Source organism: Balaenoptera musculus, chromosome 20 (assembly GCF_009873245.2).
Source record: "Balaenoptera musculus isolate JJ_BM4_2016_0621 chromosome 20, mBalMus1.pri.v3, whole genome shotgun sequence".
NCBI classification, from domain to species: Eukaryota; Metazoa; Chordata; class Mammalia; order Artiodactyla; family Balaenopteridae; genus Balaenoptera; species Balaenoptera musculus.
The window spans coordinates 20,436,477-20,453,110 of record NC_045804.1 but is presented as its reverse complement, the minus strand read 5'-3'; the positions used below and the strand labels follow the sequence as shown (position 1 = coordinate 20,453,110).

Genomic DNA, 16,634 nt, shown 5'->3' with positions numbered 1-16,634 from the left:
TGGTGGTGCAGTGGTTAAGAATCTGCCTGCCGATGCAGGGGACACAGGTTTGAGCTCTGGTCCGGGAAGATCCCACATGCTGCGGAGCAGCTAAGCCCGTGCGCCACAACTGCTGAGCCTGCGCTCTAGAGCCCGTGAGCCACAACTACTGAGCCCACGTGCTACAACTACTGAAGCCTGCGAGCCTAGAGCCCGTGCTCCACAACAAGAGAAGCCACTGCAGTGAGAAGCCTGCGCACCACAAGGAAGAGTAGCCCCCGCTCGCCACGACTAGAGAAAGCCGCGCGCAGCAGCGAAGACCCAATGCAGCCAAAAATAAATAAATAAAATAAAAAAAAAAAAAAGATCAGAGGCCTCCCAATCAAATCCTGCGTTCCAGCTTCCTGAGCAGGCAGGCAGAGGTCTGGCCTCTTTGGGATTCTCTGTGCCAGCAGCAAACGGGGACAGCTGCTCCCGGGGGCCTCCATTCCCTGGGGGCCCAGCCCCCTGCACTGTCCACACCTGGGGGCCCAGCCCCCTGCACTGTCCACACCTGGGGGCCCAGCCCCCTGCACTGTCCACACCTGGGGGCCCAGCCCCCTGCACTGTCCACACCTGGGGGCCTAGCCCCCTGCACTGTCCACACCTGGGGGCCCAGCCCCCTGCACTGTCCACACCTGGGGGCCCAGCCCCCTGCACTGTCCACACCTGGGGGCCCAGCCCCCTGCACTGTCCACACCTGGGGGCCTAGCCCCGCGGGCATTTGAGTGGAGTCGCTGGCTCCCCTTCCAGCCTGGGGCCGTCCCTGCCCAGGACCCTCTGCTTCCAGCCACGTCAGCCCCGTGGATGCCCCACCCCCAGCAGCCCCGTGGTCCAGCAGCTGGCGCACTTGCACGAACGGGCCTCTTTTCTCTCTGTTTTGCCAACTGAAGGCTTTGGAGGGCAGGTCTGGATTAGTTGGGCCTTAGCTCATGTGTTTATCCAAAGCAAAGACCTAGGTTTCGGGATTTCCGGGGGGTGTCTAGAGCCTCGGTCAGGGCCCAGAGATGGTGTCTGCTTGTGGGGAGGTGGGTCCCTACCTCCTGGGGCCAGGTCCTTCCCGTCCCCCTGCGATGACCCCCATTCTCAGTGTCTCAGCCTGGTCACAAGGCCCTCGGAGACCAGCTCCCCGTCTGCCTGTTGATCTCTTGGCCTCAACTCCACACCCCCACCCCCAAATGCCCACACTCATCGTGTTCTTGGCGGCGCTGCTGACCCTCTGCATCCCTAAGTCCCTTCCCCTCCTTCCTCTGCCTCAGCTCCCCCTCCCCCTCCCCCCGCCCCAGCCTGCCCTGCTCTGTCCCCATGGGCTGCTCCATGATGCCCGTGGCCTCCTGCACCATGGCTGTGTCCCTGGCGCTGGGATGGGGCCTCGGTCCGGCCTCCCAGCCTTGAGCACAGAGCCAGACACACAGTCAGTGCTCAACGCATGTTCTAACGATTGAAGCTGCCTTTTGTCTGAGGGGCAGGGGGCTGGTGAGGAGTCACCGGAGGTCAGGCCGAGATTCTTTCAGCTGTTGCTTGGCCATTGCTGGGAGAGGGAGGAAGGGTAGCCCTAGCCGTCGGGCGAGGGGACAGGGAGGCCCCCTCCCCTCTGACACCATTCCTGGCCACAGCCCTGGGCTCCTGCCCTCAGCCACTTGTTGGCACTCAGGTGTGCCAGCCTCAGGATGGGCAGCGGCCCGCAGAAATCCAGCCGGCCGCGATCCCCTGCCCACCGCCCTGCTCCTCCCCGTCCCGGCTCAAGCCGGCCCAGCTCATGGTGGGCAAACAGAACTAGGGAGGCTTCTCAGGGACCACCCATGCCAGCTCCTGACACTTTACAGATGGGGAAACTGAGGTCGAAGAGGGGTGGTGACTTGACCTGGAGCCCTGGGACCCTCTCCCAGGTGGCCTGAGTCCTGGGTGGTGCAAAGCCAGTCCTGGGGGTCGGGACATGGCAGTGCCTGCTGTGTGGGGGGCCCCTGCCCCCATCTGAGCAGCAGGGTAGCCAGCTCTTCCCTTGCCCAGTTCCACCTGGCCTGGTGCCTCCCAGAGCTGGCAGAAAGGTAGGGCGGGAGCAAGTCTGAATCAGCCCAGGTGGCTTCGAGTCCCAGCCGGCCCTCCCTGCCCGCAGGCCCTGGGAGTGGGGACTGAGCTCACACCCCAAATCCTCTGCCTTCCCTCCCCACCCATGCATTCAGCCTGGGGCCCAAACATGGGAGGGAGCCAGCCCCAGCCTGTCTCCTTGGTAATGGAGGCACAACACCCAACAATACAGACTCTTTGCCCTGCCAAGGTCACACCCGAACCTGGGCCTTCATGCCTGGCCGGGGAGAAGTCTGGCTGGGGGAAGGGGGATGCAGGGGGGGTGGGAGGAGGGGGCAGCAGGGTCCCTGGGCCTAGAGACCCTTCCCTCCCTTCTCAAGCTCAGGGGAGCCAGGGCTGTTGTCCCAGCAGCCTTGGATGCTGTGACCCCAACCTCAGCCCTTCAGACTTGGTAGCGTAGCGCGTGGAAGGCGGAGATGGGCCAGGTAGATCACAGGGAGAAGTGTGGGTCTAAGCAAGAGAGCCCTCCTGGGCCGGCTGGGCTGTGGGAAGGGCTCAGGGAGGGAGGGTATGAGAGGGTCCTTCTGTTCTGGCTGGGGGGCAGCAGGACCTCCTTCCCAGCAGGGGAGGGATGGGACGTTCACCAGCCCCCAGGTTGGGGCAGGGGCACTGGGAGGCTGTTCCAGCCTCATGTTTGGGGGCTGCTTGGGTGGGTGAGCAGAGGGGAAGCTGGGATGGCGCTGGAGAGGGGAAGGACAGTTTTTCTGACCTTCACTGGCCTTTGGTTTCTGTGGCCCAGGACTTGGGATTGTGGGGCGATACAGGCAGACAGGGTCTCTGTCCCTGGGGAGCCCCCGTCAAGGATGAACATGGCCCCAGACCTTGGGAGCTCCGGGTCTGAGGGGGGAGGCCCAGCCTCTGTCCTGGGGAGTTTGGGAACATCCATATGGGCGACAAAGACAGAGGACAGATGGAGCCACTCAGCTCTGGGGCACGGGGCTCACCGGGCCTCCCTGGTGAATGCCTCTGCTGCTTAGGGAGTGATGGAACCTGAGGGTCTTTCTGCTTCTCCTCCCTGGGTTGGGGGTACCACCCCAGAGCTGATGGGCCCTTCCCCAAGTTACCAGGCCTGGTCAGAGCTGTGATCAATTGAAACTGCTTGTCCAATGCTTGCAGGTTAAGCAGAAACTTCTCCCACCACCTCTGCCTGGCTCTGTGGGGAGGAACCATCATTGGCCCCCCTTTATGGATGAGGAAACTGAGACTCAGGGAGGTGAGATGCCCGTGCTAGAGGGCTCGGGTCCTATGGGCCAGACCGCTGTGTTTAGAGTGCCCAGCTCTCTGATGTTTGGGGGAATCTGAGGCAGGCAGACCCTGGGCAGTGCAGGGAAGGGCAAGTCAGATCTGTGTCCCTGCTGTCTCCCAAGTCCTGAGACCCGGTGTGTGCTGTCCCAGTTCTCGGCCCCTCTGTTAGGCCCTGTACCCTGCTTCAATCCCCGGGGGGCCAGAGGGGAGGGTGGGGCCGGGGAGACTGGGTCCTGCTGAGGCTGCATCTTCCCTGCCCACGGCCCACCCAGGCTGAGTCAGGGCCGGGCAGGAGCTACGGGGGTGGCAGCTTTCCCAGGACCAGCCCGGGCGGTATCCACATTCCGCACAAGCTGGGTGCGTCTGGGCTTGGCCAAGCTAGGAGTCCTGGGCCCCGCCCAGGCCCCCGCCTGCCCCAGAGCCAGCTCAGCACCATGGCCTTGGCCTTGTAGGGACCCCACCTGGACCGGGGTGTTGGAACTGCTTGCCTTGCACATACCTGCTGGGTGGGGTGCAGGCTGGTGTGGGGGGGGGGGATCCTGCTGGAGCCCCAGCCCCCCACCATGGCCCGGGCATTGGGGTGCCCACTGCTCACCCCCTCCTCAGGCCCCCCTTTTGCCTCTGCGCTTGGAGACCTGGAGGCTGAGGCTTATGCCGCCCATCTGCGGTTTGGGCCTTGGTCTTGCTCATGGCTCAGCAAGCGCTGGTGGAAGAGTGAAGCGTGTTCCGACAGCTGGGGGGTGACGAGGGCCCCTCCAAGGCCAGGAAGCAGCAGGGGGCTCATCCTGTTTGTAGCCCCCAGTCTCTCAGGGAGGCCTTTGTCCTCAGCAGCTTGGAACCCTGGGTGCCAGGTGCGGTGCTGGGGCGGAGGCTCTGAGGGGGGCCCCATGCCCACGGGGGCTCCAGCTCTGGGGGCTGCCTACAGCTTGCCCCTCCCCGCTTCCTCCGCGTGCCCGCCGGGCTCTCTGCAGGGCAGGGGGCCGCTAGGGATCCACGTAGGCGTTGGTCAAGGTCAGTCCCCACCTCTCCTTTGTGAAACGTTGCCCGCAGTCCACCTCCTCTCTCTGGGCCTCAGTTTCCTCTCCTGTCAAAGGAGGACAGACCCCCCTACATACCTGCTGGGTGGGGTGCAGGCTGGGGTCGGGGGGAATGTGAGGCCCCTGGGCTCTTGGTGGGCGGACTGTGACCTTGAGACTGAGACCTGAGATGGGCTGTGCTGGCCCACCTCCCCCTCCCCACTGGGGGACCCTCCACCCCAGCTCTGCAGTTTCCCCTTCAGCCTCTGTGGGTCAGGCCAGACCCCTGCCTGGGGGTAGGGGAGGTAACCTCAAATCTGGGATCTGGGGACCCTGTCCACGGTTCCCCACTTCCTCTGAGGGCTGCTGGTAGAGCTAGCATTTCATTCGCTCCAGCGAATGGCTGACAGGTGCCACTTGCCTTCCCGAGTCACCCAGTTCTGCGGCCTCAGCAGTTCTGAGTTCAGCCCGTGGGGCCTGGGCTGGTCGCCTCTGTCATGTCCCTGCAGCAGGCAGGGCCGGGCTGTTTCCTGGGCAGGCCCAGGGCTGCTTGGGCTGCAGAAACCACTTCCCAGGCCTTGGTGGGAACCAACGGGCCCTGGCCCTGCACCCAGGGTGGGCATGGGAGTTCTGTCCTGCATGGAAGGTCGGGAAGGGTGACACCGGGGCTGTCAGAGGAGGGGCAGGGGACAAGCTGAGATGTCAACTCAGCATGTCACTTGGAGAGGCAGCAGGCTGAGTGCCAGGCGACCAGGGGGCCTGGGCCAGGGGAGGGGGGAGCAGGTGGGCACAGCCCCTACCCTATCTAGCCCATCACTGAGCACCCCTCAGGCTCCCCCCTCCCCAGCTTCCGACGGCTCAGCCCTAGAGCCGGCGTTCTGGGTGACCCTGTTCCTGCGGACCCTCTAGGGCAGCACTTTGCCCTGGGAGTGGTGCTGTTTGCAGTGGAAGGAAGTGCCTCAGCCCCTGAAAGCCCGCTCTGTGTCCTGGTGTCCTTGGGCTAAGGATGGTTCAGTGTGTGTGTGCATGTGTGTCTGTGTGCGTGTGTGTGTGCACCTGTTTGCATTGGGGGGAGGCAGTTGTCCCAGTGGAGGTGGATTTCTAGACATTCAGACCAGGGTCTCTCTAGCTGGATTCTGAACCCTGAAGGATTCTGGGAGTTAGCACTGCAAACTGGGCCCGGGGCAGCCTGGGAAACCGTGGGAACAGGTGAGAACAGGCTGGAAGGGTGTGGCAGCAGCTGGAACGTGTAGGCTGGAGCAGCTCCACCCTCCCGCATACAGGAATGGGCGCTGGCTGGGGAGCTGGGACCCTGTGCCTTCCCCATGCTGTCCCCAGCTCTGCTCCGCTGGTCTCCCCAGCCCCTGCTCCCTCCCGTGGGGCATCCCCACACCCCCTCACTCCTTGCTGGGCTAGAGCCAGCGGCTCAGCTGGGCCAGGCTGCTTGGGAGAAGCTGGCCACTTTTCCTGAAGATTCCCAGGTTTTTGGTTTGTGCGTTTGTTTCTGACCCTCTGCACAGACAGACTCTGTCACTCACGGGGGTCGTGTTCTGATGAGTTAGGGAAGCACGCAGCTCACCTGTGGGGTGTTCCCTGAACCAGTGGATGGGGTTTCTGGGCCAACTCTCTTCCTGGGATAGGGGCTGAGGGCACCTGCCATTCCCAGAGCTTCTGGACACACTGTTGGCCTCTGCAGAGAGGCTCTGTCCTCGCCGGTCCTTCACGGTTGATCAGGGAACCCTGTAGCCATCAAGAGAGAGGCTGTGCTCCTTAGCAGAGCATACAGGGCCTTCCACTGCGGGCCCCTGCCCGCCTCTCCAGGCCTACATGCCATCTCGGCCTCCCCAGCCAACCCCCCCAATCCGGGGCGTCTCACTTCCCTGAGGGTGCCAGGCCCTGGCGCCTCCTGGCTGTTGCACATGCCAGTCACCTGCCAGGAAGGCTCGTGTCTACCTGTGACCCTTATGTATACAGGTCCCTGCTCAGACCCCTGCCCCAGCTGTCCTGCCTCTTGGGCTGCATCGGGGGTCCCTCTTAGGTGCTCCCACGGCCCACCTGCTCAACCAGCTTGTGACGTCTGGTGCCTCCCCCGGGGACAGAGCTCCCCAAGACCAGGGCCCACTGTCATGTGTGTCCCCTGCCACGTCCTCAGGCTCTCCCTCACGGAGGCCGGGGAGTGAGAGGATGAACTAGTGAATGGGTGCAGGTAGCTTGGGGAATTCCTCTGAGGCCTGCAGACTTGTAAAGGGCTGTCACGTGATCCTGGCCCTGATTCTGCTCCCTCCAGTCTGAGGAAAAACATCCCTCTACCTTGGGATTGGGGCCTCCTGGGCAGATTCCAGAAATCTCTCTGAGAGCAAGGTGGGTAGAAGCTCCCCACCCCCCCAGGGGGAGGACTCAAGGTTAATGGGCAGTGTGCATGGCAATGGCTGCTTTGTGTGAGCGGGTGGGTAAAGGACAAGCCGTGAGAGGCTGTGTGAGTGTGCACAAGTGTGAAAGTGCCCACAAGTGTGTGAAAGTGCCCATGAGTGTGTAAAAGTGTGAGCGTGAGTCTGTGAATGTGAATCAGTGTGAGGCTGTGCACATCTGTATGCATGTGTGAGGGTGTGGATACCGGTGAGTGTGCATGGGCGTGTGGGTGTTAGGGTGTGTAAGTCTGTGAGTGTGAATGTGTGTGAGTCTGCGTGAATGTGCGTGAGAGCTGATTGTGAGTGTGGGTGTCTGTGAATGCGTAATATACTCTGTGCGAGTGTGTATGGATCTATGAGTGTGTGAGTTCGTGTGCATCTGTGATTACGACTGCGTGAGTCTAGGAGTGTGAGTGTGACTATGTGAAAGCTGTGGGTGAGTGTGTGAAGGTGGGAGCCTGAGTGTGTGTATGTGAATGTGCCTGAGAGCGTAAGAGTCTACGAATGCGTGTGAGTGTGTGGTATGAAGTTGTATGAGTGGGAGAGTGTGAATGTGAGTGTGTAAATGCGCGAGTGTATGAGTGTGTGAATATGTCAGTCTGTGAGCATGTGACCATGGGCGTGTGAATGTGCGTGTAAGCTGTGTGTAAAGGTGTGGCTAATCCTGGAGGGTGGTGGCAGGGGACCCAGGGCCATGGGAGAAGCTCGGGTCTCCCCTTCCCCAGGGTGGAGGTCAACCCCAGGGAACCCTTCCAGGAGTCTGGGGAGACCCTAGGAGCTGCCAGGCTCATGTTTGCCCCAGAAGTTGACTCAGAGGGGCAAGGGGTCTTTCCCTGTTCTAGAGAGAGCTGAGGTCAATCTTTATTAGAAAGAAAAAAAGTACCACCAAATGGATTCAAAATAATATCTACAAAATATGGGTAGGATTTAAGAATTAAGGCAACAAACACCTGTGAACCCACTACCCGATTTTAGAAACGTTGACAGCACCCCCTCCCATCTCACCCCGACCCGCAGTGTGGATTCTGGGCTGTTAATCCCTTGCTCTCTTTGCAGATCTGAAGCACTTCTCTCCAGGCCCCGTGGGTGAGACACAGGCCTCTTTCTGCCTGTCAGGCTGCCGGCAGGGCCAGAGCGGCTCAGTGCTGCCTCCTGGGGGCGCGGGACGCCGGCCTCCTCCCTCTCCGCGCCGCCGCCGCCTGGGTAGGCGCACCCCCAGGTCACTCTGCAGACCCCACAGAGGTGCACGTACTCGCTGTGCACGCACGCGCAAGGCACGCCTGGACACATGTGCACACCAGGCACTCACAGAGCTTTGCACGCAGACGTGATCCATCTATTGTGAAGGGAGCAGGTGCCATACTCTGTGTGGGGCGCTCCAGCAGGAGCCAGCCCACAGCAGCTGCTGCCCCAGGGAGCTGGAGGCAGGAAGGGGGTGGTCCTCACGCAGGGGGTCCTCGGGGACCCTCCCACTCAGGGCTGGGGGAGTCTCGGTAAGAAGTACCTTTAGGGTGAGTCATTTAATAGAAAGGTCTAAGAACGGGGTTGCCGGAGGAGGGCTTTGTGCCAGAGGCAGGGGAAGGTTTTTTGGAGATGGAGAACGAGGGGAGAGGCATAATGCAACGCACAGGCCAGCTTCGACAAGGAATTTCATGTCCATTGGCCTGGAATGGACGCAATGGCCCAGCCGGGGCCCCTGGTGCTACGGGGGTCATGGGACTACAGGGAGAGGAGCTGAAGACGGTGAGGAGGAGCCAGGCCCCTGGAGAAGGCGCCGGTGTGAAGCGCAGGTGGAGGATGTCTTGAGTCCCGTGGTCCCTCCGCTAGTCGCAGGTGCCACCTTCCAGGACTGCTTGGCAGAGGCGCGCGACCCAGGGCGGCCAGCAGAGGGCGCTCCCGCTACAGATTTGAGGCTCCAGTCGGCGCGGTCTTGAGCCCGGGGTTTAACTAGGATCAGATAGATCATCCTTGGAAAGCGCCCGGGCCTGCAGTCCTGATGGAAACATTCTGGCTTCCCCCTTGGGGGCTACGGAGCAGAAGGGGGAGAAGAGACGACCACGTGATGTGGGAGCCCCACGAGTGTCCTCCTTCTCCCTTTCCTCTGCTCCCTGGTCAGATGCTGTCCGGTCAGTGTTTGCATCCCCTGTCTCCAGGTGGCGACCTTGAAATCAACCCAGAAACGCGACTGGCTCTCCTAACCTGCCCTGGAAGTCTTCCTCGAGGCCAGCCAGCTTTTCTAGAACGTTCCCCAGGGAACTAGTCCCCGGGCTCTGCCTCGGGAGTCTCCCCGCTTCCCTCGCTGGCCACTAGGTGGAGGACTTCCTCGCCTGGTGCCCAGGAGGCTTCCCCCGCTGCCACATCCACCAAGCCCGTGGATGCTAGAGTTTTCAGGACTAAATGCAGCCCTTTGTCTTCTGCCACAAAGCGTGACAGGCTTCCACGTGGCCGGTTGGTGGACCCAGCCAGGTCCAGCTGACTCAGACGAGGTGGCAGCCCCGTCAATCCCTTGGTGGTGGTGGTGGGGGATTATGGAGGAGAAAAGTCCCTTCATTTGTGAGTGCCTCCTTCCACACCCTGGCATTTCCACCCAGGCAGAGGCACCTCGAACTCAGGTCATTCACGTATTCATTCATTTCTGCAGTTATCAAGCACCATTTGCTATGTCTGTTCCTGGGGACAGAAAGGAGGCAGGGTCCCTGCCTGAGTAGAGGAGGAGACAGGAAATAGGTGTGACCACACAGGGTGGTACGTGCTTTGAGGTCAGTGAATTGGTTTCTTCCTCTGAACCCCGCTTTTCTCTGTGGCTTCTCGGACCCAGTCAGTGGCATATTACCTGCCCATCTGCTCAACCCCGAAAATGCGGAGTCATCCTGATGCCTCCCTTGCTTAGGCCCATCTCCCTGTCGGCCACTGTGTCCCATCCTTGCCCTCATCATCTCTCTCCCAGGCCATCCCTTTAGCCCCGGAGCTGGCGCTTGGCCCCCTTCCGGCTTTCACATCGCCACCAAAGTGAGCGCTTCTTCAAACTACCTGATGCCCAGAGGCATAAAAGAAAAAATTAGCAAATGTGACCTAAGGGAAATCGTTTTGTTTGGGGAAAAAAACACTGTAAACAAAGTTGGAAGACCAGTGGTCAGCTGGGAAAAGACATTGCAACCCATGTGGGAAAGGCCTCCTTCCCACGTTGACCAAAAGCTCACACAAGTCAGGAGGGACAAGATCCCACAGAAAAAAAAAAATGGTGAAGACTAGGAACAGCTGGTTCATAAAAAACAAGAAGGGTGCTGGCTTTGGCAGCACATGTACTAAAACTGGAACAATAGAAGATTAGTATGGCCCCTGGGCAAGGATGACACCCAAATTCGTGAAGCATTCCATATTAAAAAAAAATGATACAAATGAACTTATTTAGAAAACAGAAACAGACTTTGAAAACACACTTATGGTTACCAAAGGGGAAATGTAGGGGGGAGGGACAAACTAGAGTTTGGGGTTAACAGATACACACTTCTATATATAAAGTAGATAATCAACAAGGACTTACTACTGTATAGCACAGGGAACTCTACTCAATATCCTATAATACCTATATGGGAGAAGAATCTGAAAAAGAATGGATATATGTTTATGTATAACCGAATCACTTTGCTGTACACCTGAAACTAACACAACATTGTAAATCAACTCTACTCCAATATAAAATAAAAATTAAGTTAAAAAAATCAACCAAACAAGAAGGGACCAAAAAATTTAGGGAAGGATAGTCAGTCTTACTCATGATTAAAGAAATGGAAACTGAAGCAACAGAGAGGCCTTTTTCAGCTATCAAAAAGACAAAACTTGGAAAACAACAACAAACTTCAAAGCTTGATGAGACTCAGTGCTGATGGGTGTGGGTAGGTGGAGGGAGGAGTTATTCTCATTCATGGTGGGTGGGAACGAAAATTTGTAGAACTTTTCAGGAAGACTTGGAGGTGAAGATCCATGACTGGTACAGGGCCCTGGGGCTGCCCGTGACCTTTTTTTTAAAACCGTGGCAATTTCAAATATACACAGAAGTAGAGAGAATGGCAGAACAAACTCCCATATGCCCATCACTCAGTTTCAATAATTGTCAACATGCTGCCATTCCTTTTTTTTTTTTTTTTAAATGAGATTTTCTAGTCTGTTTTTTTTTTTAATGTTTTTTTTTTAAAATTAATTAATTAATTAATTTATGGCTGTGTTGGGTCTTCGTATCTGTGCGAGGGCTTTCTCTAGTTGTGGCAAGCGGGGGCCACTCTTCATCGTGGTGCGCGGGCCTCTCACTATAGTGGCCTCTTTTGTTGCGGAGCACAGGCTCCAGATGCGCAGGCTCAGTAATTATGGCTCATGGGCCCAGTTGCTCCGCGGCATGTGGGATCTTCCCGGACCAGGGCTCGAACCGGTGTCCCCTGCATTGGCAGGCAGATTCTCAACCACTGCGCCACCAGGGAAGCCCCTGCCATTCCTTTTTTTTCTCTTTTCAATATTTTTTTAATCAAAGTATAGTTGATTTACAATGTGTTAATTTCTGCTGTGCAGCAAAGTGATTCATTTATACATATATATATATTCTTTTTTAAATATTCTTTTCCATTATGGTTTATCACAGGATACTGAATATAGTTCCCTGTGCTCTACAGTAGGACCTTGTTTTTTAATCCATTCTGTGTATAATAGCTGACATCTGCTAACCTCACACCCCCACTCCACCCCTCCCCCAACCCCCTCCCTCTTGGCAATCACCAGTCTGTTCTCTATGTCTGTCAACATGGGGCCATCCTTGTTTCTTCTCTCCCCTCCACCATCTTTTGTGGGGGAGATTATTTTAAAGCAAAGATATAATTTCAATTCACTCTGAATGAAAATTTGGCAAGAGCTATCAAAAGAGAAAATGGATCTACCCTTTCACCCAGCAATCCCATGGCTAAAATTTCCCCTAAGGGTGTATTTGTAAAAGTTCACCAGGCTTATGCTCAGGGAGGTTTATTATGCCATTGCTTGTAAAAAACCTGGACACCGTTTTGGGGGGGACAGGAATGAGTGAATTACAGCTCACGGTCACGATGGATTAAAGAGAGTGAGGTGGCTCTCCAAGAGATATTATTAGCTGGGAAATTGAGACGTTGAAGAGATCAGTCATATCCCTTTGTATAAGTAAAATCTCTATAAACAGACAAATTAAAACAAAACAGTACAGCAATGCTTGGATGACTGTATCGCTATAGAATAAAGTCCGAACCCTGCAGCACACTTTTCATGGAGGTCTCTCTTTCCAACTTTCATTCTAGCCATTTCTCCCACTAATATGCCCTAGGAATTGGCCATTAGATTCCCAAAATGGGTTCCAAGGAACCGTAGCTCCACATGCACCTCCTGAAAGTGGGTCCATGGGTGATTAAGTTTGGGAAACCCTTAGCGCTCTATCTTCTCCTTGTACAGTCGCAATGCACATTAGCTTGTTAAGGGCTCCGGGAATTCTGCAGTCAAACAAACAAAAACTGCTTGACATGGATGTACGTGCCTTACCCTGGTCTCCCAGGCTCTGGAGCATGGTTCTCAGCCTTGGCTCTCATTAGCACCACCTGGGCCCAGCCCTGTGCATCAGGGCTGAGAACCACTACTCTGCAACGTTGCCCTGCCCCTTTCTGAGCTTATGTAGCCCCACTCTCTCCTTTGCTCACCCCACCCCAGCCATACTGGCCCTTCTTCTAGTTCCCTGGAAAGGAGTGTCTTGGTTCAGCCCCAAGGCCTTTGCACTAGCTCTTACTTTGGCCTGGAATGCCTTTCCCTGCACCCGCTCGCTCCTTCCTTATTTCAGTTTTCCCCTTAAGTGTCACTTAGAAGAGGCCTTCCTGCCCTGCCCAGGAAGCACTCACATTCCCTTTCATGTTTCCGTGAAGAATGTCTCGTTCTCTGGATTAATTACTGTCCATCTTACCCCCTAGAATGTTTGCTCCATAAAAGCAAAAATGGTTTCTTTTGTGTTCATCACCATATCCCCAGAGCCTAGGGCAGTGCCCGGTACACAGTAGGTGCTCAATTAATAGTAGCTGAACAAATGTGTTTCCTTCGAGATCTGCTTTCCTTTTGCTCCCCCTGAAATTGTGATCCAGCTGCAAGTCTCCTGATGGCCCCCAAACATGCTGGGCGCGTCCCCACTTCTGCCTGGATGAATTCTCACCTCATCTTCTCTGCCTGGCAAAGCCCTGCCCTGGCTTCGAAACCCAGCTTTCTGGTCCCTCCCTATGAAACTGCCCTCAGCAGCCTGGTCTGAATGAGTAGCTCCTTCCCGCTCCTCCCAGGTGCTTGTACACACACACCTTCATCACCACACAGTAACACGATGCTTGGATGGACTGTGTGTGTGTGTCTGTCTCTCGCTCACCTGCCTGCATTCATTAAGGGCAGGGCTCGCTGACTCAGTGCCGAGTTCTTGGGCACCCAGCCCAGTGATGGCCACACCATGAATGCGATGAATGGGTGCTGAGCGAAGCCCAGCATTGGGCTCTTACTGCCTGCATTTATCCAGCCAGCATTGATTGGGCACTTCCTGTGCACAAAGAACCGAGTTAGACCTTAGAGTGGGTCCAGAGATAAACAGAAAGCCATCTTTTGGCTGTAAAGGATTATCATTCTAGAAGGGAAGCAGATCCAAATAATTCTAACACAAGTGAGAGTGGCTAGCACTCATTGGTGCTAGAATGGGCTGGGGGAGTGTATTAATTTCCTATTGCTCTTGGAACAAATGACAACTTTAGGGCCTTAAAGCAAAACACACTTTTTACGTTACAGTTCTGGAAGTCCGAGGCCTGAAATGCATCTTAGGAGGCTAAAGTCAAGGTGTCAGCAGGGCTGAGCCCCTTCTGGAGGCTCTAGGGGAGAACCGTCCCTTGTCTTTTCCTGTTTCTAGAGTCTGCTTCCCTGGCTCATGGCTGCATCACTCTGACCTCTGCTTCTGTTGTCACATCTCCTTCTCTGACTCTGACCCTCTTGCCTCCCTCGTTTAAGGACACTTGTGGTTATATTGGGCTCAACCAGATAATCCAGAATAATCTCCCCATTGCAAATCCCTTGACTTAATCACACCTGCAAAGTCCCTTTTGCCATATAAGGGGATAAGGCCGTGGACGTCTGCCTAGCACGGGGAGGGAAGGGTTACATCTCACCCCGGGGGCCTTCACCTAGCCAGCTTTGGAGTCATTGATCCTTCCCCCGAATCCCTAGTGTACACGAGGACTGGGGCCAGCTGCTGTGACAAGCTATCTCATGTAAGCCTCACAAAGAGTTTTTCATGGAAGCCGAGCAGCCTCATTTTGCAGATGAGGCTAAGAGAAGGGATATGACTTGTCCACGGCAGAGTCCACATTGACCCAGGCCTTCTGAGCTCTTTTCATGAGGTGCGGAGTCGTGATCACAGATAACATGCTTCACGATGGGGGTCGTGAAGATCAGGGGCTGTGGTTCCTCCCCCACAAAACCTTGCTGGAGAAAGTGTATCGCACCTGAACTGTTAAATAACAAGCCCCAGGGCCCGGGTTCTGAGGCAGAGGCAGGGACAAGGGGGCTGTGAAACTGCCAGGTTGGGGCAGCTTCAGGGACGAGGCCGGGCTTAATGGCGAGGAGCAGGTGAGGGGCCTGGGGTGGGGCGGAGTATTCCATGGAGCCCAGGCCTCTGCACAGGCGTGCTCTCCCTGTTGGTCAGGCACGTGGCTCATCCTGCGGTGGCCTGGGCTGTCAAAGAGCCAAGAGCGCCCCTTCCTGCTGGCGGTGTCAGGTGAAGGAAGGAGGCAGGCCACGCTCAGAGCGTCCCCAGGCTCACACGGGGGAGACACGGCCTCCACCCCCAGCGAGCTCCCAGGCTGAGCGGGGAGATACAGCTTCTATCCTAGGAAGCCTCCACTCTGAGGGGAGAGACAAAGCCTCTCTCTCTCGGGGAGCCCGGGCCGCACCTGCCCCTGGAGGAAATCGCTCAAGAGCATCGAAGGACAGGGACCAGTGAGGGTGAATTAATGGAGAGCAACCAGCCTCGCAGGGCATGGAGGGCGAAGAGCAGAGTGGGCAGGCGGGGCAGGGCCCAGGGGCCTGGGAGGCTGGGGTTTCTGGCTTGGTTCCCCCAGACCCTGCAGGGCAAAGGGGAGGGGGTGAGCCCCAGGTCCGAAAGCCCGCCCACCTGACCTGCTGCCCTCTCTTCCTCCCCCATAACTCCCTGAGGCCAAGGAAGGGGGGAAGGAGGGAGGGGCAGAGGGGAGGGAGGGAGGAGCAGAGGGGAGGGGCTGGCCCTGTTAGGCTGGAGTCTTCTAGCCTGGGAAGAAGCCAGGGTTCCCTCCCTCGCTGGAAGGCCGAGGCTCCCCTTCCCAGACCTCCTCCCCACCCGTTCCCCGGGCGGCTGAATCCGGTCTTGGGTCCACCCCAGGCACATGTTTCCTGGAAGCCAGTTACTGGGAGGTGGCTGAGTGTGCTTGGGCGGGGAAGGGAGCACCTGAGGACCGCTGGAGTCCAGGGGGCATCGCAGGACGTCCCGCCTCTGACTCTCCTAATCGTGCCTCCTGGGAGGCGGGAGCCAGGACCGCTCCCCGCCTTCCGTAAACCCCGCCCCGCCCCGAGGCGGAGGGTGGGGCCTTCGTTGGAGTCAGACATAAATCATTAGTGGGTGGACCTGGGTGGGGCGGCCCTGGGGCCTCAGGACAGAGGCTGAGGAAACAGAACAGAGGAAGAGGATTCCACCTGAGGGCAGGTGTGGCCGGGTGAGGGTGCCTTTGGCAAGGGGTGGGGAGGCTTCAGGGCCGAGGTAAAGGGAGGGGCACCTGTGGGCTCCTTGGTGACCTATCCTGGGCAAGGTGCCTGCAGGTGAGAGGGACTATGTGTCTGTGAGGAAAGGAGCTGACAGGTCCTAGTGGCAGGGTCTGGGGGTGGGGTCCAGTCTTTGGGACCCCAGAAGGATTTGGGGTCCTCTCCTCACCAGCCAAGCCAAAGTCCAAGCTGGGAGCCCACCCCCAGATCCTGGGCCTCTCACTTCCCCGAGCTCACCTGATACGGACCCTTTCCCTTGGGGGGAGGGTAGAGGTAGGCATGTATTCCTTTCCTGGGCCCCTGTCTCCGCCCCGGTCATGGCCCAGGCTCCTTGTTCCTAACAACTCAGCGAACACTTACAGAGCACCTGCTGCATACCTGCCGTGCCCTGGGTTCTGGGTGGGGGTGGGCACTGTCCTAGGAAGGTGACAGTTAATGCTCGGGGGGCCTGTAGGAGCCAAGGTCGGCTGGGCCCATGTGGCGAGACCTTTGTCAACATCGATACGCATCTATCGAGCATCAGGTGTATACGGGGCCCCCAGGCCACCCTACACCTTGTGCCTTCCATCAACATTGTAGGGTGGGTACAGTCCTGGGGACTCTCCCCCCACACCCTAGTCCTGCTCAAATCTGAGACAGGGTCTGTCCTAGTCAACCCGAGAGCACGCTGGCCGTTCAGCAGCCTCTAGCGAGGAGATCCAGGGCCTGTGGTGTTGGGCAAGGCTGGGGCTGGCTGGGGACACTGGGGGATGCTGGGAATTGTCCCAGCCGTCTCCCTGGGGCCTCCTCCTCCTGTCCCCTGCCCCCTGTGCTGGACCCCCGGCAGGCTGTGGGGCTGGATCGCCTCGTCCTTTTCCTCTCCTCCTCCTCGTGGGCCAAGCTGCTGACATCCGTGAGGGCTGTGGGCCTGGCTCTGCCCCTCTGGCTGCTGGGCGGGGGAGGACAGGCCCGGGCAGGAGAATTCACAGCTGAGAGGACCTTGGCATAGCCCTCCAACCGGCTCCTGCCAGGCCTTCCTCCCCTGGCAGGGGGAGTGGGCGCTGCT

General features: G+C 57.6%; 1 non-coding gene across 1 annotated transcript; it reads left to right on the top strand.

The window, feature by feature from the left end:
* The first annotated feature begins 10,056 nt into the window (after nt 1–10,056).
* On the top strand, nt 10,057–10,159 carry LOC118887634. The gene has a single exon (XR_005018108.1). It is a non-coding gene; the product is annotated as a U6 spliceosomal RNA (small nuclear RNA).
* Nucleotides 10,160–16,634: the final 6,475 nt, after the last annotated feature.